Consider the following 25,022-nt stretch of genomic DNA (forward strand, 5'->3'; position numbering starts at 1 on the left):
TAGTCGAAAATACAACTATATAATTTGTGTTCTTTTTTAAGAAAATTTTTTTGAAATAATTTTTGACTTAGAAGATATTACAGAAATGAAAATAATTCTTCTGTTCTCTCTTCCCAATGATAATATTTTATATAGCCATAGTACATTATCAAAACCAAGAAATCGACATTGGTATAATACTAAACTTATGGACCTTATTTTGAATTTCACCAGTTTTTACATGCACTCATATTTTCTTCTTATTTTTTTAAAGATGTTATTTATTTATTCATGAGAGATGGGGAGAGAGAGAGAGAGAGAGAGACAGAGACATAGGCAGAGGGAGAAGCAGGCTCCATGCAGGGTGCCTGATGTGGGACTTGATCCCGGAATTCCAGGATCACACCCTGAGCTAAAAGGCAGACGCTTAACTGCTGAGCCACCCAGGCGTCCCTCATATTTTCTTCCTAGTTTTTAATTCTCTGAAGTTTCATCACATGTATAGATTCGTGTAACAGCCACCATAGTCAGGATACAGAATAACTGTATTTCTTTAAGATTTGTTGTTTGAGTCTTCATTTTAATCAACTTTATTGAGGTAAACTTTAATTTTTAAAAATCAACTTATTAAGGGAAGTATAATTTATATGTGATATAATGTGCCCATTTTTAAGCGTAAAGTTCCAGGAATTCTGACAAATGTGTGTATCTGTGTAACCCCAGATACCTTATAGAATATCTCTATAACTTCTGAGTGTTTCCTCATGTTTCCTTCCCTTGAGCCCTCATCTATTGCTCTGACTTCCATGAGCATAGATTAGTTTTGTCTGTTCTTAAACTTCATATAAATGGAGTCTTACTGTATTTCCTCTTTGGAGTTTGACTCACTGTTTGGGATTTAAGATTTGAGGGACAGCTTTGAAAATATAACGTATGTAAACAAAGTGCTGCCAATTCATGTCATCATCCACCTTGATGATCCCTGGATGTTTGTATAATCATTTCTCATCGTCTAGATTGATGGGCCTTTATTTTTAACCATGCTGGTTTTATATTTTCAAATAAATTACTCTTCCTAACCCCCTTCAGAGGTTTTTAAACATTTTGAGGATTTAGGATTGTCCATATCCTTCTATTTATTTTAATTACACTCCTCCATTTAAATTCTTGTTCCGTCTATGAAATTCACTATGCTGTTTAGTGTGGTAATAGTTCTTTTAATAAAGAGGATTCTCCAGGGACACATGTCATTATCATAAACCTTTTATCAGAGGGTTAAGTAACTGGGGAAGCATGGTGGTTTCCAGGACATCAGAAATGGGGAGGTGGCAGGGAGGGCCTGAATGCCACATTATGCAAAAGGAGGCGGGGATGCTTATCTCCATTCTTTTTTCAATGTTGTCTGATTTGCTTTTCTTTTGTCTCCTCTCTCAACGTTTTCATTCCTTTCTCTTCCATTCTTTTGATCTTTTCTCTTTCTTTTATAGGAGTTTATCTCTTCCTTCTCATTCTCTTTACTTTGATTTATTTTGATTTCTCTTACCTTGTGAGGGTTCCATGTAACCTTCTTCCCTATCCCTACCTTGTCTTCCTTTGTTTCAGCCTTGCAATTGCTGACTTCTTCCCTTAGGAGAGTATAACCAGTCACTGTTGTCATTGTCGTCATCATCCTTGTTATGCCAGGTCTCTTCCCTCCCTTTACCCCTTGGATTGGCCCCAGGGGGTGTATGTCACCCCAAATGGAGTGTCTGAAATGAACTCTGTGTATGGGTAATGTATCCCTTGGGAACATGGTGTTCCTGCAACCCTTCTCCCCCACCCCCCCGTTTTTTAAGATTTTATTTATTGATTCATAAGAGACAGAGGCAGAGCCATATGCAGTGGGAGAAGCAGGCACTCTGTGGGGAGCCCAATGCGACACTTGATCCCAGAACCCTGGGATCACGACCTGAGCCAAAGGCAGATGCTCAGCCACCGAGCCACCCAGGTGCCCCCTGCAACACCCCCATAATGAGAGGCTCTTTGGTGTAGTGGAGAGAGCAAGGCTTTTCAGTCAGACAGATGAGTTCGGAACTTGGATTTATCATTTATTACCTATTTCTTCTTGGCTATGTTTTTAACCCCTCTCGGTTGCAGTTCCCTTATCTGTTAAGGAAGACTTAACAGTCTCACCTTAGAGTTGCTGTGAGCATCAGATGGACAATGCATGTCAAGTGCCCAGCTCATAGTAGACAGTCCAGAAAATTTAAGTCCCCTCCTTTGCCAAGATTTGGCTTCTTTTCTTTCCTTTCCTTAAAAAAAAAAAAAAAAAAAGATTTATTTATTTTTATTTATTTATTTTAGAGCATGTGCATAGAGGTGGAGAGTGAAAGGGGAGAGGGAGAGAGAATTCAAGCAGACTCTTCTGCTGAGCATGGAGCTTGATGGGGGCTTTGTCTCATGAGCCTGAGATCGTGACCTGAGCTGAAATCAAGAGCCAGATGTTTAACCAACTGAGCCACCCAGGCACCACTGCTTATTTTCTTAACATGGGATAGAGGAGATGATGTTCCAAGGGGAATGGAAGCATAAACTGGAACTATGCCAGTCATCACCTGTGGTGTAGGATTCTTGCATTTTTATTTGGCACAAATTCTGGTGTATTCCAGAAGAATGAGTTTGGAGTTGCTGCCAATGAGACCAGGGAGTTCTAAAAAGTGACAGTTAAGCTATTGGTACATTGCTCTTCTCATTTGTATCCTAGTGTTCATTTATGTTCTGGGTATTAGGATAGTTTTATTGAAATATAGAAGACTTTTTAAGAGATTTTATCATGTCTGTTCTATTTTATCAAATTTACTTCATGGTCTTTTAGGAGAAAGGTGATAAATAGCTACCTTTATTATTTATTTTTTCATTATTCAGAACTAAAGCAGTCAATCCACTACAACTGTGTTACATTATGACTATTCTGAATTTATACTTAGAGATCTTAAAACCATCATCATCTAGGTTGTAGAAACTTCCTACAGGCCCTTTATTTCTCTTGCAGTCTACCCTGTTCTTTTCTAGCTTAAAATATGAAACCTGTTTTGAGTGTATGTTAATTTTTCCTCTCTTTCTCTCTCTCTTTCTTTCCCTCTCTCTCTCTAGTTCTACATGTTGATTTTTTTTTTCCTCTAGTATTTCTGGGAATTTACTTTTGCATTTGTGTTTGAGTATCAAAAAATAAAACTATTTTCAGTTCTGATCTAGTTGACTTTCACAGTCAGGTTTATTTTTTATTTTTTTAAACATATTTTTATTTATTTATTCATGAGAGACACAGAGAGAGAGAGAGAGAGAGAGAGGCAGAGACACAGGCAGAGGGAGAAGCAGGCCCCATGCAGGGAGCCCGACATGGGACTCGATCCCAGGTCTCCAGGATTACTCCCGGGGCCAAAGGCGGTGCTAAACCGCTGAGCCACCCGGGCTGCCCTATAGTCAGATTTATTAATTGAAGCTTTGTTTCTCACCAGTATGTAATGAGGATAATACTCTTTTTTTAAAAAAAGGTTTTATTTATTTGAGAGAGAGAGCATGTGAGTGTGAGTGGGAGGAGGGGGTAGAGGGAGAGAATCTCAAGGCGACTCTGCCCGATGCAGGCCTGATTCCATGACCCCAAGATCATGACCTGAGTTGAAACCTAGAGTAGTCGGACGTTTAACTGACTGAGCCACCCAGGTTCCCTGGGATAATATTCTTAATGTGTGCTCCCAGGTTTCTCTTTTTTCCCTCACACTTTGCATGCTGAACAAAACTTTGTCTTTGCTCATTCTTATTTCCCCCTTCCTCCATCCTCTGAGGAGTCTTCTGAGTTTTTCAGTTAGATTCTCAGGCTTTGGGGGATGTAAGAAAGGAAGAATCCTGGAGTTGAAGGTGGAGGGAGAGAAATCATAGAGCTACTGGTGAGGAAGTGGGAGACTATTGATAATTACAAAAGAAGAGAAAAAAAATTACAAAAGAAGAGGAAAGGCATTTTTAGGGAAATCTTAGAGGTAGAGCATAAATTGTATCACCTGTAGAATTTCTTTAGAGTTTCTTTAGAGTTCTAAGATGAGATGGACTTTCCAATAGCTAGTGTTTGCCCAGTCTTTGAATATACTACCGTGCTAAGAGTGGTGCACATTTGGCTTCTTATTTGAGTTCCATCTAAATGTTAACTCACTATGTTATGTATTTTTGTTTATGTTTAAACAAATAAGTGAATCACCATTATGCTCCCTTTGTCACTGTTGACCTAAGTCCCTTCTCGTCTCCCTCTGAAATCCTGATTCCATCAGCCTCTTTTCCAAGGCCACTGCTGCTGTCTTAGTTCATGTCTCTCACCTTAGAGCATAGCCTCTCCAGTAGCATCCCTGCCTTCCAGTCTGATCCTCTTTATCCACTGCCCATGCTGCTGCAGAGTTAACTTGTCAAAATGTTTACAGTCCTTTGACCTAACTTTGTGTGACCCAGGGACCACCTGTTTTTGGCTTTTGTGCTTTGCCAATCTCCTCTCTAGTGCTCTTCCTTTCCCATTCAGCTTCCGGCCACACAGAATAACTTGGACCCCATGTATGGAGCACTACCATGCTCCCATAACTTTGCACATGCTTTTCCCTCTGCAGAGAATGCCCTTACCCACTTGTTCATATATATGGGCAGTTTTCCCATCTTTCAAACTTGAAGACCCATTTCAGATGCCACCTGTACTGTGATGCCTTCCTCTTGATGCTCCTAGGTGTTTTGGCACCTCCTTCTCCTAGTGGAGCATTTTTTAAAAAAGATTTTATTTATTTATTCATGAGAGACACAGGGGTGGGGGGCAGAGACACAGGTAGAGGGACAGGCAGGCTCCATGCAGGGAGCTCGATGTGGGACTTGATCCCAGGTCTCCAGGATCACGCCCTGGGCTGAAGGCGGCGTTAAACCACTGAGCCACCTGGGCTGCCCAAGTAGAGCATTTTGAAACTCCTGTTAGAATAGCCCTGTTATGCTTCTCTGGGTCCTCCACCAAGCTGGAGTGTGGTGGGGATTTTATAGCAGCTTGGGAGATAATGGTTAGTTGGTGGCCTCTGAAGCTAGGCAGTTTGAGCTCTGATCCCGACTGTCCGTTTCTCTTACCTTGAGACCTTTGGTAAATTACTTAACATTCTGACCCTTGATTTCTGCAAAACCATAATCATGATATCACCTATTTTGTAGCTGTGTTGTGAGGGGTAAATGAGGTAGAGCGTAAAAGCATATAACACATTGTCTGACTCCTTTCAACTATTTGGCCAATGTTGGCTATTTTCATGTATCTTTGACTCTCTGAGTCTAGCACAGTGCCTGACACATAGCAGTGTACACCGATTGGGATTTTAAAAATATTGTTGAATCTTTCCTAATGGTTTTTAGCTTTATATCCAGTGCATTATAATTATTTGGAGATACCATACCCCATTTTTGGAATTGTTTGCATATAGTCTAATTGTCCTTACTTGACTATACAACCCTTGCAGCTAGAGAGATTATCTTTGCGTGTTGTATGCTTCACACCCAGCTTTGAATTTGGGAGGTGCTTTGTAACTGGGTTGGTCTGTACTACTTCACTGTTGATAAAGGAAACTTTCTGTACTGAATGTCCATTTTGTGGTCTCAGCTGTTGATGTATTTGTGGCAGTAAATGACCAACCTTGAAGCCAGGAGGGCAAAACAGTGTATTGGGGAGTCCAGTTTACTGGGCAAATCCTAGAATTAGAGAATGGATTATTGTGATTGGAAGAAAATCTACAAGTCATCTTATCTAAGCATCTTCTGACTCTTTCAGGTAGAATCCAGCCTTTAAAATAGTATCTCAAAATGGTGGCATGAGGGAGTGTGTTTGCCTTGGTTCTCATATTATTCTCTCTGGAAAAAAATACATATTTGATAATACATATATTTGGTAAATTACATATATATGTTTTTTTACCAAATATATTTTTTCTTTATCGCTTATATTATAGGTGTTTTTCTTTTGTATCTTTTATACTGAATATTTCAATATTCAGTTTTTTTCTGTTCAGTTTATGAAACTCCATGATTCACAAAATGATTTCTGTTGGATGAGGTGATCCCTTCTAGTTCTAATTATTTTTTCAGGAAGTCTGATTTTAAGCAGTGGGTCTGAACCTATTCTCTTAGTAATGTCAAGTGTTTTTTTTAATTGCCTTGCTCAATAGATTCCATAAGGATGTGAAAAGACTATTTTAGATGTGGTTTTGACAGTATTTTTAAGCTTCCAGCTTTGCATCCTACACTGATTTATATGTTATTCAGTATTTTTATACATTCATTTTCTCTCCAGAGCTCTGTTATATATACATAATTTTCTTAGTCCTTTAAATAGTGCTGTACTGTCCTGTAGTTAGCAAGTATTGATTTTCTAATTTTTTTTGTTGAAAGGTTAACTAGCAAGCAAAAGCGTTTCAGTGGTGTGCACCAGTTATATGGTTAATTAGTGATAAAGCTACCAGAAGAATGTTCTAACATTTTAGCCACATCTTTTTTCCCTTTTATATATCATAAAATCAGGTCTTAAGCAGCGGCAGATCAGTAAAAATAAATTAGATGGATGCTTACGCTGTCCATATAGGTGTGTTTCATCTTAAACCCTAGATTTTGTAATGAAACATGTGAGCACCAATTATAAATAGATTTATGATGGTAATATTTTTTTTTTGATGGTAATATTTTTGTAATAAATTCTTTGGAAGTCATCCCTATTTTGTATTTTTTTGTTATCCATTTATTCAACTTACCTTTATTGACCCTCTCCTATGTTCAGCAAGCTAAATGAGATTCAGATTTGTAGAAGTTGAATTTTCTTAAAATAAGATAGGCCTATTTAAACACAGTATCCATAGGAACATAAATTTATCAAAAAAAAGTGAGAGGAAAAAAATGGGAATTTGGAGTGAGAGTTTAACTTGAGCATTGATAATTTAGATGGACCTCTTCACCTTCACAATCCCAATTAAAATGACTGCAGAATTTTCAAATACGGAGAAACCATTTATTGGTGCTAGAGGCCAAGGTGAGGTCCATTTTTATGCTGAGAACTTGGGTGAATCTCCACTAGGTGTAGTGCAGATGGGATCATATTGAAGGAATGTACTAAAGCCAACAACTTGAAATTTCACTTCCTAAAAAAGTGACAAGAAATGAATTGGGGGAGTGCTGTTAGGACAACCTGTAAGGGCTTCCACGTGGCTTACTTTTCCAGCTCTTGATGGCTTCTGAGCATCACGAGGAGGCCCAGGAATCGTTGCACCAAAAGAAATGCAGCAGGCCCTGCGTTGGGGCATCGCTCTGCCACTGCAGGCAGTGTATAGGAAAGACTGGCTGCATAAGCCCTGTTCCTGGAGAGTAGACGTTGGGTCAATTTAAAAAATATTTATATGGAAAAGGGTGAAGTTCTTCCTGCAGGGAACTCTCCATGGCCCTACCCCCCCCTCCTCACTTCTCTTAACATGATCCATAGGACTTTCTCTCAACCAGCCTCCCAGTGAGAAGAGGAATCAACACATCAGAATGGCTGGGGAAGGAAGGGAAAGGGAACCTCCCAACCCTATTTTGGGGAACACAGCAGCCCGGATAGACGGCTTTTTGTTCAAGGATGAACAAAGAAAGCCAACACAGGGTTTCTGAAAAGACTGCAACATAAATGGAGAGCAGAGCATTTAAGAGGCAGAGGAAGATAAATATTTTCTGTAGGAAAATGAATGCTTTCGATAACAATTTGTTCTGTGCTTTCTATTGAGTGCAAGGAAGTAACAAAATGAAGTAAGCAGTGAAAGCCAAACTCTGTGAAGTGAAAGCTGGAGGGAGAAAATAGAGCAAGAGAATAAATTTAAAATATTGCTGAACGAGACTCTAGGCAGAAAGGCAAAGGGAGCTCGCTGGAGAAGGAAGAAATGTGAGGGAACTCAAAAATGCATTACATTAGTAAAGGAAACAGTGGAAGTTGGATAAAATGAGATGAATGTTGGGAAAGGCAAACCTGAGAAATTCTCTCAAAATGTGGAGCCAGAAGGTCAGCTATCAGACCACCGAGATTGATAATGAAAGGCTGGACAAAGGGTGGAGCTCTCATATACAGAGTTGTTCCTCAAGAATTAGAAGCTAGATTAAAAGCAGCCAGATCACTTAAGCATATCCCAAGAAGATAATAAAAACAAAAGCAACCTTCTCGACTTCAAAAAGACACAGATCTGAAGATTGAATGCTTACCCACAGATCTGAAGATTAAATGCTTACCCGTGTACCAGAGAACATAACAAAGAAGAAACCAATAATTTGATATATTGTAGCATTTTTTTCTGTTAATTTCTAGGATAAAGCAAAGGAATTACCAAACATCCTGACCAGAAAATGTAGTTTAACTCCCAAAGAAGAAATTGGCATCAGAATTCTCTGCATTCGATGCCAGAAGACAATAATGCAATATCTGTAACTTTTAGGGGAAAAATGTTTGTGACCGAGAAATACTAGACTCAGCTGAGGTGTTATTCATTAGTGTAAGCAGGGGAAAGATGTTCTCAGATAGGTAATTTCTCATAAACATGCCATCTACATACTTTTCCTGAGGGAGTTGCTTGAAGATGCACTCCAGTCAACTATAAAGCAAATTAAACAGTTCAACCACAGGGAAGTCATGAAATAAAAGGATTAGTGGTGAGCAATGGAAACAACCTTATGATTATAAAATATAAAGTTCAAAACATAATGAAAACATTTTAAAGTTTATTGGAAGATAAAATAATAACAATAATGAAATGAGCTCCAAATACATTATAGGGAGATCAAAAGGAAAAACATATTACTTTACTTAGGTAAGTTTCAGTAGATACTAATTTTTGGCATTAATACTTCAACTGAAAATTCTTGAAAAATAGGGAATACAGTGAAAATTTTCTCCCTTAATCAAGAAAAAAAGCTTATCTTTATATATCATCTTTCCCTAGGACCTGGACATGTTTTTTCTTTCGCTTTGCTTTAAAAAAGTACGTACTTTGTGTTTCTAGCTATGTTATATATATATAAAAAAAATCACAAATAAAAATACACTAGAATATAAATAAACACTGTATATTGATTGGTGGTGGGATTTTATGGTACATAGATCTTCAGTAAGTATGGGCATGAAACCATATGGATTTTTTACAAATATGTATAATTTGACATATTCGGGAAAACATGACTTTTTCAAAAGTATATATAATTTGATATAGCTATATAATCACAGTTACCTTAAGGGAAATACATTAACAAAACAGTAGCCTCTATGTAGGTAGTAGAAAAATCCTGCACTTCTTTCTGTTTCTGTTTATATATTTGTAATAGGTATTTCTACAGCAGAAAAGTAAAATTCATGAAAATAAAATTCTTCAGCTAGAATAGAGTTAACAATCTGTTTTTATAAAAATAAATTTGTGGTATCAGATACCTTGTTGTTTCTCCTTGAAAATAAAAAATAAACTAAGCATTTACCTTAAGGCATTAGGAAAAGTACAACAAAACAGACCAGACCATCCCCAAGGAATGAAGGGGAAGAAAAAAAAAGCAGTATTTTATAAATTAGTAAACAAGAAATTTGAATAAAAAGTTTAAGAGTTACATCTTTTTTTTTTTTAGTTACATCTTTAAAACAGGTAACAGAATTGGTAAACTTCTATCTTGTTTGCTCAGGACAGCAAACCAAGATACATAAAATGTTAAATTGCAAATTCAGAGAAAGTAAAATTTCTATTTTATGCTAATTGTGAAGTGACTATCCTAGTAAATATTAACTAGCAAAACAAACTCAGGGACTACAGTACTGGACTTGGCCAAAAACTATGGGAATATATCAAGAAGACTGCCAAGGAGCCACTCCAGTTGTTAAAGTGATGTCTCTAGGTATTATGGACTATTTTTTTTATCCCACTTTGTGCTCAAAGTCCAGAATAAGGTACTAATTTTGAAGTTATATATGAATAAAGACTACCTGAAACAACCACATCTTCCTCTCTCTCTCAAGACAGAGTAGGCAGTTTGTTGTTTTCGAGCTTTCAAGGTAGAAAGAGCTGCCCTTCTAAAATTTAAGAGAAGCAAAATATTGGCATGCAGTAAGAGGAGTGGAGTGCCAAGGTTCAGGGAGTTTGTTAATGGGCCCGAGAGGCCTTGTGACTCTGGGATGACCAATGGCCCAGGGACCACTAACTGGCAAATTGAATTTCTAGATCACCGGTTGCCTTCATGGCTCTCTGAAGCCTCTAGAATGTGAGAGTAGATGCACCAATTTTGAAGTGCCATGCAAACAGATGAATTCTAATCATTCTTTGAGGTTCAGTGGAATATCTATCACTAGAAAGCTATATACAGAGTGCTCCAAATTTTGCACATCTCCATTGCAAGGTTTTATTTGTTCGTTTTGTTTTTATGAGTAACTTGAAGAGAAGAAGTGTTCTTTACTACATTTATGAAACTAGTAGAGGAAGATGACAATTTTTGATTTAGGCCACTCTGTATATACTACATTGCTCACTCTCATTCCTGATGAAATAAAGCTGAATTATGGCAAGGAGCTCTCTTTTGTGTCAAGAAACACTGCAGAGTATAGTCCATGCATTTGCCATAAAAATGTAGCAAGAGGAACAGTATGAAAACTATTTTCTCTGTATACAAAGGAGATTATTTCTTTTTTGGAGAGCAAAATTAATTACTATATATATATACATACTCTCTTTACCTTGTGTAATGTGTACTTACAGATGCAATTGTTTGTTTACACCCGTTTTTAAATGCCCACTTGGTAACGTTGCTTTGTTAGGACCAGATAAAGGACATTTTGTTCTCCTTGGATCTTATGTAGTGGGAGAGGTAAATGAAGGAGGGTGTGGGAATGTGAGGAGTAGAGGTGGTACACAATGTGACTAGGGGACAACAGTGGAAGTGTGACTTGAGGTCATGTTTCCCAAGCTCGAGTTTCTCCAGTTGTTGAATTGTACCTCAAATTAATCAAATGAAGTAACTTTGAGAAACACCCTTTTGGGGATCTGTGGCTCACAATAGCATATCAAAGGGCATGTGAGATCCCCCAAATTAAAAAACAATCTGTGGAACATTGTAGAACTCAGTTTTTCCCAAAACGTGTCCTCAGAACCTTCTTTTTCTGCAGTCCTTTATAAAAAGGTCAGGGCTCCTGGGGGTTGAGGGACACACTCTGAACATTTTTGTACAGTGTACATTAAATGGGAAACAGAAAAACCTTCTTAAAACATTGGCTTCACTTTTGAAGGTTTTCTGTCCTGAAAATTTAATCAACTTGCATCTTTCCTATTGCACCAGTGTGTCAGTTGCATCAATTGCAATAGTGCATCAAGTGCATTGCACTTTTGGTCCCAATAAAGCAAAGTGAAACACTTAAAGCTTTCTTAAGGCTTCCTTCTCCAAAATGGATCCCTAGCAGAGGGGAAAAAAAACTATGACTTACTCAGTATTATTTACAAGAAATCTAAACTGTCAAGTTCCTGGGAGGACTTGACCTTATTTCTTTATTTCTCTTACTATGGAGAACATCTAAACAGCAGAATATAGCTGCCTTTTAATCCTTGCTTTTCAAGTTAAGGGGCACTAGAAATCTGATGGTTTCTCTCTTCTCTCCCTAAAATCTGTCCCCTTGCCCAAATATTGTCACTAACTCCCAAGTGTCAGTGAAGTACGTTGTTCACTCGTATGATATGTAACTCAAGAAATCTTTGCAAAGTGCCTGCGCTGTCTCAGGCACCATTCTAACACTGGGTGTATGTACAGGGTGTATGTTCATAGGGGATGAACAGAACTGACAAGCTTATAAACCTAGTGGGGAAAATAACCAACGGGCACATAGTAAAAACACAATTGTAGTCAGTGCTGAGCACTATGACTAAATCAAAACAATAAGCTCTAAGGAGTTTTTCTTCTCAGGTGAAATGAGCACTGTGCACGTGGTAGTCAAGGAGGCTTCCTTGTGGACGAGACTTTTGAGCTGAGAACCACATGGTGAGGAGCCAGCTGCTTTTTCTGGATCTAGATAAACAGGCACCTAGGAAACGAGAAGTCTGGACTATGCCGGGCCTATTTTCATCAATTTAGTTTTCAAGAATAAAGGAGATTTTTCCATTTTAAAAAATGGCACTTATTATCCAATAATGAAACTCCTGGATTTATGTGTGGGCTTTGGCTGGCAAAGTTAAATTTCGGAACTCAAATATTTTCTTTAAAATGTGAGTTCCTTTTAATCTTGCAGGGAGGGTGGCTGTTTGCCAGGTAGGCACCTGAAGCTTTTCTCTGTTTCTGCCCTTTAGGGGAGCAGTATTTCTAAGTGGTATACAGTTGGGCCTTGTTAAGAGTCAGAGCAATCTGAATAACAGCTGCTGTTAATATACTGGTTATGTGAGAGGCTTGGAATTATATAAGCTTGGGGAGTTCAGTTCAGATTTGAAACTCATCTCAGCACTGTTCTCAAGATCCAATTGATCTGGCTCCCATCACTTTAAGCTCCTCTATAGAAATGTCCTCACCCTCCAGCCCGTTCTGAATATTAACAGACCAACTTTTACCTAAATCGATTTCCTTTGAGATGAAATGCTAGTGTTGCTTTATCTTTAGCAATTAGAAATCACAAATTGCACAGTCACTGAATTATGAATTTAACAACAAACCGTATGGATTATAGAATTCCTATAATATCAAATACGTTTTGGGAATCAACAGAACAAATTACCTAACTCACTTTGAAAATTCAACATTCCTCTTCATTTGTTTTTTTAAAGATAAGTAGGAGGGTGACTTTATGCACCAACTGCTCAAAAACTCAGGCTGCAGAGAACAGGGGTGTGGAATAGCCAGCTCATTGACCCTATGGAACTCTTCTTTACTGATTACCCCGGCACAATTTGGCTGGGAGGAAAAACCCTGATAATGTTGGGGGCAGTTTCCTCTATCCTCCTCCCATTCTTTTGCACCGAACCCTACCAGCCAGAAGCAGAAGTCTTAGGAAGAGGTTTTGGGGAAGACATCTTGTGGTGGTCTCTTTGTGTTCTGGTGGACTGGCTAAACACTGCCTTGACCTTGGGACACAGGGAGAGTTCAAACCAAGTCTGTGCTGTCAGGCCGCTGGTCTCCCTTTTCTGGAAGACTCCGGATGATGCCCTTTGCTTAAAGATTGTAGAGGTGGCTAGTGTTCTCACGCAGGATGGCCAAGGTGTGAGAGAGCGGCTGACCTTTGATCCTGGCGATCTCTCGAACTGTATGCAGGGCCAGGCCTGGGTGGGCAAACTGGCAAAGGCTTTTCGGAACTCCACGAGGCAGGAAGTAGGGAGCATCCGTTTCCACGACGATTCTCTCCAAGGGGATCATTCTCAGAGTTTTGCGGGTCTCCCAGGCGGAAGGATACGTCAGGACTGCTGTGAACCCCACTGACATGTTGGGGAAGTACTCCAGGAGGGGCCTGATGACTGGGTAAGTGCCCATGAAGCAATGCCTGTGGATCTTGTAGTCAGGGGGCACCCTTCTTTTCATGATATCCAACAGATCTTCGTCAGCTTCTCGGCAGTGGATCACCAGGGGCTTCTTTAGAGACACGGCCAGCTGCAGCTGTCTCTCGAATACCTTGTGCTGCTGTGGCACAGGTGTGGTGCACTTGTAGGAGTAATCCAGGCCCATTTCTCCAAACGCTATGGCCTTGGGGTGCCGCAGGGCTTGCAAGAGCTTGCTTTCTTGACTGTCATTGTAGTAGCGTGCAAAATGGGGGTGACAGCCAAATGCCCCCCAAACCAGATCATCTTTCAGCAGCTCCTCCCATAGGCCATCCCTTAGTGTATGAGGATTGCAGAAATCAGAGATGCAGCCCTGAAATTCCTTAGGGAAGGAACAGTTATACATTTCTGTGAACTTGCTAAAGGTCCCTTTGAAGGACAGCTTGGAGTAGAGAATGTCCAAGTGACAATGGGTATCAATGAAACCCTGCTCTTGGCGCTCCCAGTGGTCCCTTGGCAGGAAACTAGGTGCATGCTCTCCAAAAGGATATGATGGTATCTCCTCCTGGACTGCTCTCTCCTCCTCCATTTCTAGATTTCTGGAGAAATGAAATGGATGGTAATTCTGGGATTGATCTTCCTCTGATGCCTTCCAGTCTCTGGACCAGTTTTGGAAGCGCACTTCTGGGTTGGAGGAAGAATCACTGAAGAAGCTCCAGCTGTTCCTTGTGGCCTGGGATGCGCTGCTGCAGCAGCTGCCCGTGGACAGATAGTGAGAAGGCTGGGGATTACTTGCCCAGTGGCTGCTATAGACTTGCTGGGGACCCCGGTACAGAGGAGGCTGGTCTATGGCACAGTCAGCACTGAAGAGTAAAGGCTTTGAACCTCTTGAGAGACCCGGTGGCATTGGTCTGTCCCGAGGGAATCTGAGCGCAGAGAACTCTTCCACTGTAGACCAGTGACTTCCTGGAAAGGGGTGCTCGGCCATGGCTTCCCTTTCTTGATACTTTGGTAGGATTTCTACACGAGGGTCACAGTTGTCTAGAAATTTCAGGACCGGAGAGTCTTTTTCAAAAATGATGACACTTTCATCATCCAGTGGCTTCATAAAGGCTTTCTCATGAGGCCCAATAACCACTCTCCTTTCACCAAAAGTGTTGATCTCTATTGCCATCTTTTCCTTCTCCACTCTAGGCTCTGGGGCTGAGGGTTGATTTAGGTGCTGCGCAGAGAAGGTGACAAACCTGGCAGGTCTTGGTCCAGGGATGGGATGCTCTCTCACGATGGGTTTTACACTAGTGGCCACCTCCCCTTTTGGCATCAGTTTCCCCAGGATGCCCTGGATACCCTTCACGTAGATGGTCGAGGAGCTCTGGTCATGCAGTGTAGCCCTGTTTCTGTTGGCCATATGTGGTTCCCCAGCCTTATCATCCTGACCCTCAGCTGGGTCGGGTAATTCAGAGTGTGTGGGGTTACGGGAACCAGGCTTGGGATTGATCCTAAAGCGGTAAGCATCCTCTAAAGACGCCATTTTCCTTTAGAGAGGAGTTGGCTGAGCACAGAGGAATTGGTGCTAAAGGGATTCCACCAATGAGAGAAGCCCCGAGCACTCCCCACCGAATCAGGTAGTCTTTAGAGGCTCCACCCACACCTAGGTCCTTAAAAACGGCGTGGTGGGGGCTGGGGGAGGAATTTCCCTGGCAGGCTGCACCCTTGTAGCCTCGTGTGAAGGCCGCAGGTCCTTTTTCTGTGTTCTCAGGCGGCTGGGGACGGTGGCCTCTCTTGCACGTGATACAGAGTTATAAGGTGGCCAGTTGGAGGGGGGCACGTCAGTGGGCTCCCAGAGGCATCCACTTTGACCGGAGGACCCTACCTGAGTGTTCCTCTTAGCAATACTTAGTCTTGGGCCGCTCTGGCATCTTATAGGCCTCGTTGCAGCCTTTCAACTGCCCATAACCGTTCTCAGTGTTCCAGAGATGTCAAAGTTCTGCTACCGAGTGTGAGAGTCCAAAGAGCTTTGGAAAAATCGCAAGGATCCCAGATTCCTGAAAGGCTCGGTCTGGTATCCACAACCACACGTTATGGTTCTGAGATCGCAAAGCGCTTTCTTATTTGGGGAGAGCTACTTCCGGGGGACATCAAAGCACTTCCGGGGCCACAGGGCTCTTCCATTTGGTTTGGAATACAAGGCCCTTCAGAGACGTCTTAGGTTTGAAAAGACTTGAAGGTGCTTCAGGGACGGCACATAGGGTTTTATGAGCTGGGCTCTGAGCCTAGAAAGGTACAGCTAGAGTCCAGCACACACTGGCAAGGAAGGGGAGGCTCACCCCACCCACTGCTCTTGCCCACCGGAATTCCTCACACCCCCCTTCAACAGGGGCACCTTGGGTAAGTTAGCCCCCACCCCCACTTGCCACGTTCGCCTTGCTTCCACGTGGCTCAGAGGCGCAAGAGCGCCCCACATATGTGGCCCAGCCAGGCTTCTGTAGGAATTGCCATCCTCGGTTGCTGTTTGTCCCCTCCCCCACTCTTAAAAAAAAAACATGGTTTTAAAAACATCTTTTAAATATACGTGCTTTTAAAAAACATAGTTATAATTATAGTATATTACCATTTTCAGTTCTGTGTTTTTTTCCCTGCTCAACATTTCTGCGTATCCTAAGTATTTTTCTTACTGCTATATAGTTTTCGAAAACATCATACTAGTGCCTTCATAATATTCCACAGAGTACATAGATGTGCCATAATTCACCAAACCCTTCCCTTTCTGTTAACTTTTTAGATTCCCTCTAGTTTTTTTCTACTAAAAAAAAAAAAAAAAGAAAGAAAAAAAAAAACGCTGCAAAGAACATCTCTGCACATATGTTTCTCCATATTTTGGTTTGTTTCTTTGGGCTACATGCCCAGAAATGGAGTTCCTGAGAAGAAGTATCGGAATTTAAATATGGCTCCTCATAGCACCAGATTGCCCTAGAAGAACTGTAGTAGTTTAAAATCCCATGCATGATGAATAATCCCACCAGGCCCATTTTATAGGAGAAACAAAACCGCTGCCTCTTACTTTAATTCGCTCTTATCTGATACATTCTTAGAACAAGCATTTTTCTTTTATTTATTGACCCTCTGGTGAATTTTAAGCCCTTTTTTCATCTTTTTTTTAGGGTCTTTTAAAAGTTAATTAAATATGTTTTTATAAAATAGACTCACGTTAAAGTTTTTTGTTAGTACATTTATTTTTATTTAGATTTTATTCTTTTGAAGTTATAACTTGTTTTTATACTTAAACCTTATTTTTTTTTTTCACAATTTTGTTTTACTCCTAAGCTTGGAATGGTCATCCTCCCTTTCAGGGCTTTGAGAGATACGCACACACACACACACACACACACACACACACACGGGGAGTGGGCAAAGGGCTTGATTTGTTACATTTAAACTGATAGTCCATCTGGCATATATTTTGGGTTATAATTTATTTTACATTGGGATGTACTTGATGCTATTCCAAGTTAGTACTTTTTTCATTTATTGATAGGTGGTTCCTTTTCCATGTGTTAAAGTCCTATATGTAATAGTCTATTTCCAGACCATTTTTCTTTTTCACAGACTAGTATGTTTTTTGTTACTGTGGTGGTATACTATTTTAATAATTGAAGCATTGAATTATACTAAGATATAAAATATGGGAGAATTAGGTCCCTTCCATTACCATTAATTTTTACAATTTTCTTTAATAGGCAGATTTGTTTATAGCATCAGGTGGACCTAGAATTATTTTTTTCAAATTCCTCCAGAACACCAGTGAACTTGAAATATGTTATTTTAGTCTGCTTATCTGGAATATATTCCACCTATTCATCAAGTTCGGCTGTATTTTTGAGTGTTTTTAGACTATTATCTGGGTCACAGAGTTTTCATTAAAACTATTTTTGGGTGTTTTGTAAGCTTTTGTTTCATTGTGAACATTCTTTTTCTCCTACCATATTTTCAGCTGGTTATTGCAAGTACACGATAATATTTTTTATTACTTTTTTCTTTTTTAAATTTAAGTGAAGCAGGGCTTGAACTCACTGCCCTAAGATCAAGACCCGAGCTGAGATCAAGAGTCAGTCACTTAACTGTTAAGTGACAGACTTAAGATATTTTTGATTCGATTTGTGGTTATGCTGAAATCTTTTTTTTTAAAGATTTATTTATTTATTTATTTATTTATTCATGAGAGAGAGAGAGAGAAAGGCAGGCAGAGACACAGGCAGAGGAAGAAGCAGGCTCCATGCAGGGAGCCCAATGTGGGACTCGGTCCAAGGACCGTGGGATCACACCCTGAGCCGAAGGCAGACACTCAACCACTGAGCCACCTAGGCGTCCCATTTGTGGTTATGCTGAAATCTTTTATTTATTCTTAGTTATTCAGCCTTTGCTTATGCCAATATTTTATCAGCTTATAATACTTTTGTTTTTTTCTTGCTGATGTTTTTATTTCATACCTTTTTTTAAAAAAGTATTTTTTATTCATGAGAGACAGGCAGAGACATAGGCAGAGGGAGAAGCAGGATCCATGCAGGGACCAGTGTGGGACTCAATCCAGGGACCCCAGGATCACCCCCTGGGCCAAAGGCAGGCACTAGACCACTGAGCCACTCAGGTGTCCCTATTTCATACCTTTTTACATTGTCCAGAACTCCTCAAAACAACTAAATAATGTTGCCAGTAGGGGTGTTTTTGTTACATTCCTGTTTGTAGTAGATGCATAGTTTAGCTAACTATAATGCTGCATATTTAGGCTATTGTTTTTGTTTTTAGTAAAGATTTTATTTGTGTGTGTGTGTGGGGGAGAGAGAGAGAGAGAGAGGGAGCACAAGCAGGGGGAGCAGCAGGCAGAGGCAGAGGGAGAGGGGAGAGCAGAGAATGGATCCCAGGACCCTGGGATCATGACTTGAGCCAAAGGCAGATGCTTAACCCACTGAGCCACCCAGGCGCCCCTAGGTTTTAAAGCAGATGCTTTTCAATCTTGTTTAAGGACTTACTCTTGTCTTTTAAAATGTATGTGGTAGGAAACAGTCTGAGATCATTACAGTTTTGCTCTTATTTCCTAATCTGGAAACATCTTTGCATCTGTGAAGAAAATGCTGTGCTTTATGCAGATGGCTGCTGAATTCTGTTTGCTTGTATTTTAAATCATAAGTAGTGAAATTGTCAGGAGCAGTTCTCAACCTTGGCTTGCACACTCCTGTCACCTGGAGAGCTTAAAAAATCAGTAATGCGCAGTCCTACTCTGAAAGATTCTGATTTCCTTGTGTGTGGTATATGTACGTGGGCGTGGATGTGGCCCAAGCAACAGGAGTTTAAAAAGCTCTACAGGTGATTCTCATGTGCAGCTGGGGTTTGGACTGCTGCTCCATCTTTGACTTTTTAATGGTATGTTTATCAGGCATTGGAATTCACTTCGTGGCTTTCCATCTGTTTTGGTATCCAGGGGAGTTATGTAATGGGGCAGTTTTCTTTTCCTTGAAAGTTTGAAAGAATCCGTTAGTAAATCATCCTGGTTGGAGCTTTTTGTTGAGACAATTTTTTGGTGATTTTTTATGCTTCTTTCTTGGTTATAGTTCATTTGTTGCATTTTGAGGATTCACAGTTCTTACAAAAATCATTTATTTAAAATTTTCATAAAAGATTTTATGCTATATTAAGATGATTTATATCTTATAATTTATTACATTTTTATGTCCCGCAGTATCTCATTTCTGACTTTATACTTTTTTGATTATCTTTGCTAGAATTTTATGTTTTATTAAACTCTTGGACCTATTTATTGCTGTTGATTCTTTTTCCTTTCAAATTCTTCTATTTAGGCTCTTATCATTATTGCTTCCTTCGTGTTTTCCTAGTAACAGATTTTTACACTTCCAAAAATTTTGCTCAATTTATTGCTCACCGAGTCAAAACTTTTGACTACAGACTTTCAGAATTACCTGTGGAGCTTTTAAAAAATACTAATGCCCCTCTTACCTGATGTGATGTGGTGCAAAAAAGATATATTTTTAAAATATTTTATTTTATTATTTATTCATGAGAGAGAGGCAGAGACATAGGCAGAGGGAGAAGCAGGCTCCATGCAGGAAACCCAACGTGGGACTCAATCCCGATCCCGATCCCGATCCCAATCCCGATCCCGGGACTCCAGGATCATACCCTGAGCCTAAGGCAGATGCCCAACCGCTGAGCCACCCAGGTGTCCCCCCAAAAAGAATTTTATTAAAGCACCAGGACAGGACCCATGGGCTGGAAGAACTGCACTGGGATGGTGAGGAGCAATCAATTATATGCTTTGAAGTTGGGAGGGGCAGAAGCAAAGGATGTTTCTGAGAGGATTTTTTTTTTTTTGAGATTTTATGTATTCATGAGAGACACACAGAGAGAGGCAGAGACACAGGCAGAGGGAGACGCAGGCTCCATGCGGGGAGCCGATGCAGGCCCAGGACCCCGGGATCACGCCCTGAGCCAAAGGAAGCCCCTCAACCACTGAGCCACCCCAGGTGTCCTTGAGAGGATTTTCACGTGTTAGAGAAGACTTCTAGGATCCTGGAGGTCTGGCTCTTGTCAGACTAAGATTGCTTTTTGCCTGTAGCAAAGCATTACCATTAAGGCAGTGAGTTCCTGGAGGAATGTCACATTCTGCCTGTCTCAGATATTTTTCAATAGGCTGCAAATTGTAAGGAACCTTAATTTTATCTACGTTTCTTTTGCCTGTGTTCTCATCATTACCTGCCCCCAAGATTCTGATTTTAGTTATTTAGGCTTGGGTCTGCTTTATTGATGTTTATTTGAAAGAGAGAGAGCCAGAGAGCCTGAGCTTGAGCACAAAAGGGCAAGTGGCAGGGGCAGAGGGAGGAGCAGACTCCCCCCTCACCAGGGAGCTGCATGTGGGATCCTGGGATCATGACCTGAACCGAAGGCAGATGCTTAACTGGCTGAGCCACCCAGGCGCCCTGGTCTTTTCTTTCTTTTTTTTTTAAATTTCATAATGTAGAGCTGAGGCTGAGAATAGCTGAGTTAGAACATTGAACTGAGTAAATTCTCTTTAACTCTAAATTCTTGTATGTAATAATCTAAACCCAATAACTCACCCAAGATTACAGATTTGCCTAAATTTTATAGGCTTGCACGTTTTTTAGATTTTATTAGATTTTATAGTTATTTTTTGCATTTTAAAATTTACTTTTAGCACAGTAATTATTACGAGTGAGGACTTTTGTTTTGAGTTACATACTACATTTCTCGTATTGGTGATTAATGACTAGAATTTACGTAATTTCTATATTTTCAACTTATTAAAATTTTTCATAAATTAGCCTATGTCAGGGAGGAAAAAATCACTTTCCCTTTGCCCTTCTAGGTGCTTAGCTAAGATGCCCCTATAATACAACACAGAATAACAAAAAACCAAACAAGTTTAGTAGCATGTATACCTCCTGTGTATGTGGGAGAGACCCAGGAAAACTGAGTAACTCCCACAAATGGCCCACGCCAGCCCCTTAAATACCATCTCCAGCTAAAGACAAAAGACCATGTTGAAGGTGGGGAACCTGTTCTGGGGAGTTATCGGGCAAATGCAGAGTAAACAAGGGTAGGGTTGTTATGCAGATTTAAGTCCCTGCCTTCTCCACTGATCAGTTTCTAGAGATGTTTGCTCCTCTCCTTCCTGCTACAGGGAAGGAGACACCCTTATACATATAAATGTCTCTTACAAAAGGGTCACTTTACTTGAATTTCAGAGCTTCTCTCCGGTCTGCTGTTTCTTAAAAAGAACCAGTTAAAGAGAATTCTTGGCCAAAGAATCGCATTTTGGGGTGTCCTACTCTGCTCCATTGTATGTGTGATAAATGTCTCTAAAATATCCCATTGTCATATCTAAGTGAGCCATCCTTAATATGCAATACCAATCTTTTATGGTTTATTTTCTAAGAATTCTAAGACTCTGTAATCATAAAAGAAATATCACTGGCTTAATCACAGCTTTTTCAGGAAGAATAAACAACGCCACATTAAATACACAGAATTTGTGTTGTCTACTAACCTATAACAGCTTGCGTTTATCCTTACTGTTATACACCTTCTTCTTTAGGACTCCATGATTTGTCTGAGCCGTTTTCATCAAATAGAACCTAAGCATTTTCAACTTAGACTAGTGATGCTGGTCTCTTTAGAGACTGTTAAGCCTTATCGAACATTACTGGTGTTTCATCTCTTTGCTGACAGCTTCTCTAGAAAGTCAGCTGTAAATTTTTGACACTTAGATGCTGATTTCTGAGTAATATAGACTTTATGACTCACGCATTGGTCACACCTACCTCACCATTTTAAAAAATTCTCTGATTTATTCAAGAGACTCGGCTCTGGCTTTTGCCTCAGGATTGCAATGCCTAGCCTGCGACGGACAATCTTCCATGCACAATTATTTTGTGTGTCAGTGCTGCATCAGACAATAATCATTTTGAAAACAATTTAAGTGGAAATTAGGAACCCAAATCAATGTTCAAACCCAGCTATTTGGGATATGCAATGCAAAGTGAATAGCTCAACTGACACGAAAATAGGATTAACTCCTTCTGTACCAGGCAGAATTCACACTGTACATCCTTTAAAACTAGGTGTCCACCCCTCTGAAACACACTCCTGACTGCTTTGAGTTTCTTTTGCCTTTAATTGTAAGAAGATCCCGATTTCAGAAACCTTAACGTTTAATATTTTCCCTTTATAATGAAGAAATACCCTGTATCTATTATTTAAGACTAATTGATTTCAGATTTTATATCCTCTAGGCTGGCATCAAAAATTCAAATTGCCTTGGGGGATCAGGCGGGTAACCTTGTATCATACAGTGGGGCTTGCAGAAGCCCGTGGGGAACTGAAGATCACATGCCCTGCCAAATGATATTTACATTCCATTTTCAAGAAAATTACAGCCAATTACATCCTCTAGGACCTTATTTATCTAATCTCTGCTTGACATCATAAATTATGATGAAGCCCTGTATCATAATTATGTTTCTATAAATTGTTATTTCTAGCAGTTTTTATTTTAGCTCCTTCCCTCTGGAGTCTCTGGTACCTCAAGTTCCTCTGTGATTAGGCGTTTTATCTTTGTGAGATCACTTTTAAGCTGTTTGGTGTCTCTTCACTGGTATTCCACTTTGCTGCATTTTACAGTTTTTTCCTCTCTTCCTTTTCTGTCTTTCAGTATCACTCTGACATGCTCTCCACCTTTTGTAGGGGACGAAAAATCATATTCCCGCTACCTTTCAGGTTCTCAGCTGAGACACCCCTGTAATAAAGAGACAGATTAAAGGAGAAAAAACAAACAAAAGCTTAATTAAACGTGCACATGGGGGAGAACCAGGAAGACTGAGTAACTCCCCAGATGGCCCAAGCCACCACCCTAAATCCAAAAATAAAGAGAAAAGGTGTTGGGGGGGGTAGGGGAATCAGTTGCAGGAGGTTACCTGGAAAGGTATAGTAAAGAAGAGTAAAGTGGTTATGCAGATTTTTAAAAAAGATTTATTTTATTTTATTTTATTTTATTTATTTATTTATTTTTTTAATTTTTTTTTTTTATTTATTCATGATAGGCACACAGTGAGAGAGAGAGAGGCAGAGACACAGGCAGAGGGAGAAGCAGGCTCCATGCACCGGGAGCCCGATGCGGGATTCGATCCCGGATCTCCAGGATCGCGCCCTGGGCCAAAGGCAGGCGCCAAACCGCTGCGCCACCCAGGGATCCCAGATTTATTTTATTTTAAATTTATTTTTATTTTTTAAAAAGATTTTATTTAATCATGAGAGAAAGAGAGGCAGACACCTAGGCAGAGGGAGAAGCAGGCTCCATGCAGGGAGCCCCACGTGGGATTTGATCCGAGGTCTCTAGGATCACGCCCCGGGCTGAAGGCAGCACCAAACCGCTGGGCCACTGGGGCTGCCCTGGTTTTTTTTTTTTTTTTTTTTTTTTAAAGATTTTATTTATTTATTCATGAGAGAGAGACACACACACAGGCAGAGGGAGAAGCAGGCTCCATGCAGGGAACCTGATGTAGGACTCTATCCCGGGACTCCAGGATCATGCCCTGGGCTGAAGGCAGGCACTAAACCGCTGGGCCACCCAGGGATTCCCCCATTAGCTATTTTAAAGTGTGCAATTTAGTGCCATCTAGTATGGCCACAGTGTTGTGTAACCATCACTTCTAACCAGTTGCAAGACATTTTCATCACCCTAGAAGGAAACCCTATACCCATCCAACAGCATCTTACCGGAAATGTTCACTCAACACAAATAGGACAGCAATTCTAGAAGTGGTTTACCCTATAACTGGAGGCAGGCTAGATGAATTTTCCAAGAAAGCACCTGAAAATAGGACCATTTTGGAATGAAGCCAAAGATGCTGTTTTGAAAAGGAAGAGATTTTTAGGTTCACTAGTTTCCTAGAAAACCTGTTCCAGTAAGGACCATGCCTTGTCAGTATTTGTAACTGATCCATTCATTTTGAATACAGTCATTTAACTACAGCTCATTTCTAACATCCTATATGGTAATTAACAAAGTTTCTTGTGTTGATCAAGGATAAAATCCTGACGCATTTTGTCAACCACTTCTGAAGTGTGAGCTTCTGATAGAAATTTGCTGCTCCTGGAGCACTTATTCCCAATTAGGGTAACTGACCACCCTTAGAGGGTGGATTATACCTAACAGACTCCCTCCTATATATAGCATATTGCCCATGTTGAATTACCATAGTCTTACATCATATACATTATTAACTTTTGCAACTCTAATTATAAAAAATTGATTAGAAAAATGAGAGCAGAAGGAATATTAAAATGGAATGCTCCAGGAGCACGCATCCCAGGGCAGGCTTGAAAGTGTGATCATGTTGCCATGTTGAGAGTGATTCCAATGGTTAAAGGTACGCATTATTCCTACAACATGGCACCTAAGCCAAAGGAAGCTATTTCAACTGGCCTTCAACTGAAGAGGCAGTCGTCCTCTGCTTTAACATGGAAGAAAAAGAGGCTGTGTTATAGTTACTGAGAGGTCCTGTTTTCCAAAATGGTTAAGGATTTTCCATGGGCGTTTTTGACCATGTCTGATTTTTACTGTAACAACTTTATTTTATTTTTTTAAAGATTTATTTATTTGTAGGGGGGCATGAGTGGAGCAAGAGGGAGAGAAGCAGACTCCCTGTGTTGAGCACGGAGCCTGATGTGGGGCTCAACATGGGTTCCCTAAAAAAACAAAACAAAACAAAACCCATGGGTTCCCTTTCACAACCCTAGAATCATGACCTGAGCTACAGTCAAGAATCAGACAAGGGCAGCCTGGGTGGCTCAGCGGTTTAGCACCGCCTTTGGCCCAGGGCATGATCCTGGAGACCCAGGATCCAGTTCACATGTCAGGCTCCCTGGGTGGACACGCCTGCTTCTCCCTCTGCCTGTGTCTCTGCCTGCCTTTCTCTCTCTCTCTCT

At 40.3% G+C, this 25,022-nt stretch overlaps 1 protein-coding gene and 1 pseudogene across 5 annotated transcripts in view; one reads left to right on the top strand and one right to left on the bottom strand.

Annotated features, from left to right (window-relative positions):
- Window positions 1–25,022, top strand: part of EFHC2 (EF-hand domain containing 2) — a 195,379-nt gene that overhangs the window by 47,352 nt on the left and 123,005 nt on the right. The window contains exon 1 of one of the 5 annotated variants that reach the window (XM_072818323.1): window positions 13,378–13,488. The exons of 3 other annotated variants lie outside the window; for them this stretch is intronic. The gene's annotated coding sequence lies outside the window, so the exon portion shown is untranslated. Of the gene's footprint in view, window positions 1–13,377; window positions 13,489–15,704; window positions 15,894–25,022 lie in introns of those variants that run through there. One more of the 5 variants, XM_072818322.1, reaches the window with a different exon arrangement.
- On the bottom strand, window positions 11,547–15,304 carry LOC140628799 (putative deoxyribonuclease TATDN2 pseudogene; annotated as a pseudogene).

The sequence above is a fragment of the Canis lupus genome, chromosome X (assembly GCF_048164855.1).
Source record: "Canis lupus baileyi chromosome X, mCanLup2.hap1, whole genome shotgun sequence".
Taxonomy (NCBI): domain Eukaryota; kingdom Metazoa; phylum Chordata; class Mammalia; order Carnivora; family Canidae; genus Canis; species Canis lupus.